This window comes from Bos grunniens, chromosome 3, assembly GCF_055505025.1.
Source record: "Bos grunniens cultivar Pamir isolate PY7600 chromosome 3, Bosgru_T2T1.0, whole genome shotgun sequence".
NCBI lineage: Eukaryota > Metazoa > Chordata > Mammalia > Artiodactyla > Bovidae > Bos > Bos grunniens.
In genome coordinates, this window is record NC_141167.1 from 19,489,609 (window position 1) to 19,499,281 (window position 9,673).

A 9,673-nucleotide genomic window follows, 5' to 3' on the forward strand; every position below is an offset into this window, starting at 1 on the left:
GGACAGGTTGCTTGTTGAGGTGCAAGAGAGATCTGTTGGTGACCCATCACTTTCACTGAGGAATGGGAGCAGGTAGGAACCAGAGTGGGCAAGAATGTGCCACGTATGCTGCAACGGTGGGAAAAACAGGCCTCCACCCTTGGAGGTCACAGCCTCGTAGAGGAGGGAGGTGGGAAATGTACAGCATGCTGTGAGGACAAGTATCTGAAGATGACTATACTAGGCCAAAGTATTCTTCCCTTGAGAACCCCATGAACAGTATGAAAAGGCAAAATGATAGGACACTGAAAGAGGAACTCCCCAGGTCGGTAGGTGCCCAATATGCTATTGGAGACCAATGGAGAAATAACTCCAGAAAGAATGAAGGGATGGAGCCAAAGCAAAAACAATACCCAGGTGTGGATGTGACTGGTGACAGAAGCAAGGTCCAATGCTGTAAAGAGCAATATTGCATAGGAACCTGGAATGTCAGGTCCATGAATCAAGGCAAATTGGAAGTGGTTGAACAGGAGATGGCAAGAGTGATTTAGTTTGCTAGGAATCAGCGAACTAAAATGGACTGGAATGGGTGAATTTAACTCAGATGACCATTGTATCTACTACCGTGGGCAGGAATCCCTCAGAAGAAATGGAGTAGCCATCATGGTCAACAAAAGAGTCCGAAATGCAATACTTGGATGCAATCTCAAAAATGACAGAATGATCTCTGTTCGTTTCCAAGGCAAACCATTCAATATCACACTAATCCAAGCCTATGCCCCAACTAGTAATGCTGAAGAAGCTGAAGTTGAATGGTTCTATGAAGACCTACAAGACCTTTTAGAACTAACACCCAAAAAAGATGTCCTTTTCATTATAGGGGACTGGAATGCAAACGTAGGAAGTCAAGAAACACCTGGAGTAACAGGCAAATTTGGCCTTGGAATACAGAATGAAGCAGGGCAAAGGCTAATAGAGTTTGGCCAACAGAACGCACTGGTCATAGCAAACACCCTCTTCCAACAACACAAGAGAAGACTCTACACATGGACATCACCAGATGGCCGACACCGAAATCAGATTGATTATATTCTTTGCAGCCAAAGATGGAGAAGCTCTATACATACAGCAGAAACAAGACTGGGAGCTGACTGTGGCTCAGATCATGAACTCCTTATTGCCAAATTCAGACTGAAATTGAAGAAAGTAGGGAAAACCACTAAACCATTCAGGTATGACCTAAATCAAATCCCTTATGATTATACAGTGGAAGTGAGAAATAGATTTAAGGGACTAGATCTGATAGATAGAGTGCCTGATGAACTATGGAATGAGGTTCATGACATTGTACAGGAGACAGGGATCAAGACCACCCCCCTGGGAAAAAAATGCAAAAAAGCAAAATGGCTGTCTGGGGAGGCCGTACAAATAGCTGTGAAAAGAAGAGAAGCAAAAAGCAAAGGAGAAAAGGAAAGATATAAGCATCTGAATGCAGAGTTCCAAAGAATAGCAAGAAGAGGTAAGAAAGCCTTCCTCAGTGATCAATGTAAAGAAATAGAGGAAAACAACAGAATGGGAAAGACTAGAGATCTCTTCAAGAAAATTATAGATATATAGATACCAAGGGAACATTTTATGCAAAGATGGGCTTGATAAAGGACAGAAATGGTATGGACCTAACAGAAGCAGAAGATATTAAGAAGACATGTCAATAATACACAGAAGAACTGTACAAAATAGATCTTCACCACCCAGATGATCACGATGGTGTGATCACTTACCTAGAGCTAGACATCCTGGAATGTGAAGTCAAGTGGGCATTAGAAAGCATCACTATGAACAAAACTAGTGGAGGTGATGGGATTCCAGTTGAGCTATTTCAAATCCTGAAAGATGATGCTGTCAAAGTGCTGCACTCAATATGCCAGCAAATTTGGAAAACTCAGGAGTGGCCACAGGACTGGAAAAGGTCAGTTTTCATTCCAGTCCCAAAAAAAGGCAATGCCAAAGAATGCTTAAACTACCACACAATTGCACTCATCTCACACGCTAGTAAAGTAATGCTCAAAATTCTCCAAGCCAGGCTTCAGCAATACATGAACCGTGAACTTCCAGATGTTCAAGCTGGTTTTAGAAAAGGCAGAGGAACCAGAGATCAAATTGCCAACATCCACTGGATCATGGAAAAAGCAAGAGAGTTCCAGGAAAACATCTATTTCTGCTTTGACTATGCCAAAGCCTTTGACTGTGTGGATCACAATAAACTGTGGAAAATTCTTCAAGAGTTGGGAATACCAGACCACCTGACCTGCCTCTTGAGAAACCTCTATGCAGGTCAGGAAGCAACAGTTAGAACTGGACATGGAACAACAGACTGGTTCCAAATAGGAAAAGGAGTACATCAAGGCTGTATATTATCACCCTGCTTATTTAACTTCTGTGCAGAGTACATCATTGGAAACACTGGACTGGAACAAACACAAGCTGGAATCAAGATTGCTGGGAGAAAGATCAATAATCTCAGATATGCACATGACACCACCCTTATGGCAGAAAGTGAAGAGGAACTCAAAAGCCTCTTGATGAAAGTTAAAGTAGAGAGTGAAAAAGTTGGCTTAAAGCTCAACATTCAGAAAACTAAGATCATGGCATCTGGTCCCATCACTTCACGGGAAATAGATGGGGAAACAGTGTCAGACTTTATTTTTTTGGGCTCTAAAATCACTGCAGATGGTGACTGCAGCATGAAACTAAAAGATGCTTACTCCTTGGAAGTAAAGTTATGACCAACCTAGATAGCATATTGAAAAGCAGAGATATTACTTTGCCAACAAAGGTCCATCTAGTCAAGGCTATGGTTTTTCCAGTAGTCACGTATGGATGTGAGAGTTGGATTGTAAAGAAAGCTGAGCGCCGAAGAATTGATGCTTTTGAACTGTGGTGTTGGAGAAGACTCTTGAGAGTCCCTTGGACTGCAAGGAGATCCAAACAGTCCATTCTGAAGGAGATCAGTCCTGGGTGTTCTTTGGAAGGAATGATGCTAAAGCTGAAACTCCAGTACTTTGGCCACCTCACGTGAAGAGTTGACTCATTGCAAAAGACTCTGATGCTGGGAGGGATTGGGGGCAGGAGGAGAAGGGGACGACAGAGGATGAGATGTCTGGATGGCATTACCAACTCGATGGACGTGAGTTTGAGTGAATTCCGGGAGTTGATGATGGACAGGGAGGCCTGGCGTGCTGTGATTCATGGGGTGACAAACAGCCAGACACGACTGAGCGACTGAACTGAACTGAACTGAACTGAAGCTTCTTTAAAGTTTTATTGTCTTAATAAAATTTGGAAAAAATTTGGCCATTGTTTTGTCGATTTTTGTCACCCCTCCTCTCCTTCTGACACACAGACACACAGTCCAACAAAGGCGGACATTGTAGTCGTGTCCGACTCTTTGCGACCCTCTGGAGGGTAGCCCACCAGGCTCCTCTGTCCATCGGTTTCTCCAGGCAAGAATACTGGGGTGGGGTGCCTTGCCATTCTCCAGGGGATCTTGCCAACTCAAGGACTGAACCAGCATCTCTAGTGTCTCCCGTATTGACACATGGGTTCTTTATCACTAGTGCCACCTGGGAAGCATTGCCCCAAAGATCAGTAATACTCAATTTTTTTTTCAGTCTTCAAATGGCTGACAGTTTATTTTCTGGATGTCAGAAAATTGTGAATTCACACTGTTGATTGTTGGATTGTTTTATTCCTGTAAGTGTGGTGTTAGCTTTTATTTCTGGCATGAGTTTTACTTGGAATTAGTTGGATCTCTTTGAGGCTTACTATTTTTCTCCCTTTGTTGTTGTTCAGTCGCTCAGTTGTGTCCGACTTTTGACCACCCTGTGGACTGCAGCACACCAGGCTTCCCTGCCCTTCACTATCTCCTGGAGTTGGCTCAAACTCATGTTCACTGGGTCGGTGATGCCATCCAACCATCTCATCTTCCGTCACCCTCTTCTCCTGCTGCCAATCTTTCTCAGCTTCAGGGTCTTTTCCAGTGAGTCAGTTCTTCTCATCAGGGGGCCAAAGTATTGGAGCTTCAGCATCAGTCCTTCCAATGACTATTTAGGGTTGATTTCCTTTAGGACTAACTGGTTTGATCTCCTTGCAGTCCAAGGGACTCTCGAGAATATTTCTCCAGCACCACAGTTCGAAAGCATCAGTTCTTTGTAATGCAGCCATCTTCGTAACTTTTCTGCCAAGGAGCAAGCGTCTTCCAATTTTGTGGCTGCAGTCACCATCTGCAGTGATTTTTGGAGCCCAAGAAAATAAAATCTGCCACTCTAACTTTCAAATAATGAATGACAACTAGATTTCTTTTCATATATTTCATATATTTTAGCATTCAGTTACTTTAGTATTGAACCCTTTTATTTTACCCTCGCTGGCTTCCCTGGTGGCTCAGATGGTAAAGAATCTGCCTGCAATGCAGGAGACCTAGGTTCGATTCCTGCATCTGGAAGATCCCGTGGAGAAGGGAATGGCAACCACTCCAGTATTCTTGCCTGGAGAATCCCATGGGCAGAGGTTTCTAGCGGGCTATAGTCCATGTGGTCGCAATGAGTCAGACATGACTGAGCAACTAACACATTTATGGTCTATTATTCTTTGATGTGAATTATCTGTTCATGATTTTGTCCATTTTTTCCTCTTGGTTTTGGTGTATTTTCCCCTCATTTTTAGACTTTGAGTTGTCTTTTGATTTTATCTACCCTCAATTTATAAACTTATGGCCGTGTAAAAGATTTTTATTTTCATGCAATCAATTTTCCTCACCTACTTTTATCGCATCTGGATTTGAGTCATAGTTAGAACCCTTTGTCTAAATTCTGGTTATAGAGGAATTCACCTGTTTTTTTTCCTAGTAATTTTATCTTGAATATTTTACTTTTAGATTCTCAATCTATTTGAGATTACTTTTACTTATGGAATCAGCTATAGATTGAATATCAACTTTTGCTAGTAGGCTAAGCAGCTATCCCAGAACAGTTTCTTTTCTTTCTTCTTATTTATTTTGGCCATACTGCTCAGCATGTGGGATCTTAGTTCCCCGACCAGGAATTGAACCCATGCCCCCTGCATTGGAAGTCCAGAGTCTTAACCCCTGGACTGCCAGGGAAGTCCCTCTTTAAAAAAAAAAATTCTGATTGATTGATTTTCGGCTGCTCTGGGTCTTTATTGCTTCGCAGGCTTTCTCTAGTTCCGTTGAGCAGGGGCTACCTTCTAGCTGCAGTGTGGGCTTCTCACTGCAGTGACTTATCCTGTTGCAGAGCACAGGCTCAGAACTTGTGACACACAGGCTGGTTACCCCACAGCAGGTGGGATCTTCCCGGGCCCAGGATCGCACGTGTGTCCCCTGCACTGGCAGGCAGATTCTTAACCACTGGGTCACCAGAACACCCTCAGGCCCTCTGTTAACTCCCAGGGTTGTCTCCTCTGACTCCCCCAACACCACAGCCCTCCCACCGTGGACACTGTATTCTGTGCCTCAGCCCACACTAGTACTTCCATTCCCTCTCAGGCACCCAGCCCCTGTCTACAGCTCACCTGCACCCTGGAGGGTTCCTTCCTGCTTGATCAGTGACTGTGAACCAGCTCTGCTTCTGCAGTGACTACAAACCTGCAAACTTATCTGCCATCCACCTTCTGCAACTATACCTTCTTCAGTGAGATCTGAACCTCAACCTCAGAGAGAGGGCTCAGCTGCCAAGCTTATCCTTACTCTTAAGCTTGTCCTCAGCAACAGTTAGAACTGGACACAGAACAACAGACTGGTTCCAAATAGGAAAAGGAGTACGTCAAGGCTGTATATTGTCACCCTGCTTACTTACTTCTATGCAGAGTACATCATGAGAAACGCTGGACTGGAAGAAGCACAAGCTGGAATCAAGATTGCCGGGAGAAATATCAATAACCTCAGATATGCAGATGACACCACCCTTATGGCAGAAAGTGAAGAGGAACTCAAAAACCTCTTGATGAAAGTGAAAGAGGAGAGTGAAAAAGTAGGCTTAAAGCTCAACATTAAGAAACCTAAGATCATGGCATCTGGTCCCATCACTTCATGGCAAATAGATGGGAAAACAATGGAAACAGTGACAGGCTTTATTTTGGGGGGCTCCTAAATTGCTGCAGATGGTGACTGCAGCCATGAAATTAAAATATGCTTGCTCCTTGGAAGGAAAGTTATGACTAACCTAGACAGCATATTCAAAAGCAGAGACATTACTTTGCCAACAAAGATTCATCTAGTCAAGGCTATGGTATTTCCAGTAGTCATGTATGGATGTGAGAGTTGCACTATAAAGAAAGCTGAGCGCCGAAGAATTGATGCTTTTGAACTGTGGTGTTGGAGAAGACTCTTGAGAGTCCCTTGGACAGCAAGGAGATCCAACCAGTCCATCCTAAAGGAGATCAGTCCTGAATATTCATTGGAAGGACCGATGTTGAAGCTGAAACTCCAATATTTTGACCACCTGATGCAAAGAACTGACTCATTTGAAAATACCCTGATGCTGGGAAAGATTGAAGGCGGGAGGAGAAGGGGACAATAGAGGATGAGGTGGTTGGATGGCATCACTGACTCAATGGACTTGAGTTTGAGTAAACTCCGGGAGTTGATGATGGACAGGGAGGCCTGGCATGCTGCAGTCCATGGGGTCACAAAGAGTCAGACACGACTGAGCGACTGAACTGAACTGAAAGCTTCTCCTCTTTCAGTCTCAGAGTCCCATATAGTGTTCCCTTTTATCTCAGAGTTTCTCTTTTATTACAGTTTATTCCTTCTGTACATCAAACTTCTTTTGTGTAAATCACTGTGTTTACTGTCTCCTGATTGGACTCAGAATGGTGCAGTCACAGAGCATGTTTTTTTGCTGTGAAAGGAAAATGCAGTTAGTATCCCATGCTGGACAGTATCATTGCCTACTGCATACTACTATGTCTACTAATTAGTTTATTACATTAGAAATAAATATGGAATTAGTGGTTTTAATGCTTCATATAATATGAAATTCTTAATGGGTTATTATACGAGTGTTTTAGTGAAATGTGAGGAAAGTATCTGAGATATTTAATGGGGTGGGAGTGTGTTACTATTTTTCATATTTAGGTTAATGTCTAGAATTCATTGTCCAGCAGGTTAATTCTGGATAATGAGGGATAGCTGTATTATCTTTTCTCTTTGTGGTGGTTGCAACTGACGTAAGATCCAAATGCATTCTCATATCTCTTTGATCTCCTTCCCACCCCAGTGAGTTGATAATTTTCCTTGGCAGTTGTTATTGAAGATTTTTAGGGGAGGCGGGGCCTTTCCTCTTGGCATTCAAAATCTTAGTTCCTTGATCAGGGACGGAATTCATGGCCCCTGCAGCGGAGGCACCGAGTCTTAACCACTGGACAGCCAGGGAAGTGCCCCGAAAAGCTATACATTTTTTTTAATACATACATTTGTGATAAACTGATATAAAGAAAAGCAAGGAAATTTATATATACAAAATTCAGAGTAGTGGTTAATCCTAGGTGATAGACAGTTGGATGGGAGAAGCCCATGGGTAGATAGAAAAGTGTCAATAATATTCCAGTTCTTAAATTGGGGGAGGATTCTAACTCTAGTCCAAACCCCATGTATGATTTTTTTTCAGAGCTGACCTTAATTAAGGCTGTGCCTGGCTGGTCTCCTGGGGGAAGCTGCCCTCTCCACACCAGACATGGTACACAGCAGGGCACTGCAGTTTCTGAAGGGAGATGAAGGACCCAGGGTCCGTTGGAGCAGACAAGCTGATGCATGGTTGTGTTTCTTGCCTGCTCACCTCCATCCAGAGGCCTTCTTACCGGAGCCCTGGTGAGACATTCTTCTTCACTATGACCCAGTACTTTTCTAGTCTTAGCCCTTCCTCCCCTTCCTCCCCAGACTCCCCAAGTGCATGAAAAGACAGGAAGTGTTTGTTTGTGGATCTTTGGCAGTGAGATCATTCCAGTCGGCCTGCATTATTTGACCCTTGCCTGGTGCTGTTCTGAGAGGGTGTCAACCCAAATAATCAATAAGTCTATAGTAAGGAATAGAAGAGAGTGTGATTCTAGCCATATTGAGGACTAGCCTGGGGGTGTAGTCTCCACCAAGAAAGAAAGTGCTCTGGATATGGGTGGGTGGCATTCAGCACAGTTTTATATCTTCTCAGAACAAGAGCATACATCAAACATGACATGAGTATATTCCTTCAAGGTCTCGAAAGAAACTAGCATGTGGCGTCAGAGTGGCCTTGGCACCTGAGAAGGGAATCTTCCAGGAAGTACTAGCATTGGTGTCATGGGAAGGGTGGCAGTGATCCCTATTCTCAAGACATTCTTTTCACTTCTAGACAATGCATGCTGCTCTTCTAGACTTAAAGCAGATGTACAATGGATGTTTGGCCAAAAGCCAGGCTGCTGTAGCCACAAAAAGTTCAGGCCAAATGTTGCATATGCCAGAATGCTTTCCCCACATTCCAGTGGGTGAAAACCTTTTCCATTTTGAAAAATGGAGCATCAGGGAGCCAGCACCTCTCTGTTTCACCTCTTCTTGCAGTGTCACAGGAAGTGAGTAGATATTTGACTTTTACCTGCAGTTTGACTTCTTGTCTTGATTAACCATCTTGGCACCTGGCAACTCAACAGATTGATGCAGCCGGCAGGGTGCTCCATTGAGCCCTAAGGCTTTCTGGAAGAATAAAAAGCCTGAGGGTTCCATGGGCATTTCCATAGCTCTGCAAATGGGCCTTGGGAGCACTAGTGAATGAGGTGTGGCAACTTTTAGTTCTGAGAGGAACTGTTGGTCTTGAACTCCTTGGCTGAGTTTCCCTGTAGGTCAAATGAGCAAGCCGACAGAGGGGCTCTGGGAAAGCTAGGGAAGCAGCTCCCTGGCCACTGCTCATGGTTCTGGGACCAACAACTGTCAGAGACACCTCCCTCTGTGGAGTAACTGTTGTGGAACCCGTGCAGGTCCCTGGTGCCAAGATAAGCCTTGCAACCCAGTGTGTTATCGATTCTCATAGAGTAGTAGTATGTGCGGGCGTGTGCTCAGTCACGTCCGACTCTTTTGCCACTGCATGGACCACCAGGCTCCTCTGTCCATGGCATTTTCCAGCTAAGAATACTGGAGTGGGTTGCCAAAAAACAAAAATTGAGATTCATGGTTTCTGTCAGAGTATAGACTCCTCCAGGGGCACTTTCTTCAGCAGCTCAAAGAGACCTGGAGACTTGGTTAGTCTGCCATCACCATGGCAAATATCATCTTGTTAAATTTTGTGCTGGAGGGATCTACCTGACTGTCCAGTGGTTAGGGTTCCTCACTTCCACCATAGAGAGTACGGGTTTGATCCCTGGTGGGGGAATTAAAATCCCTCATGCCTTGCAGCCAAAACAAATAAGCTGTGTGGTGGAGAGTCTGTTTTGGGGTGCGTTACTACAGACCCCTCTTTCAAAGTGCCCTGACAGTGTTCGCTTTGGCTGGGAAGCATGAGGAAGATGAAGAGGAGACGGCCCAACCATCTGAGACCTCCGTCTTCTACCAGTTGCTATTTGGCTCCCTCAGGTTTGAGCCACTCGTGACAAGTTCCTCCTTTGGACTACACCTGCAGAGGCTAGAGCCTCCTTACCGCCATCCCTGTGGTCC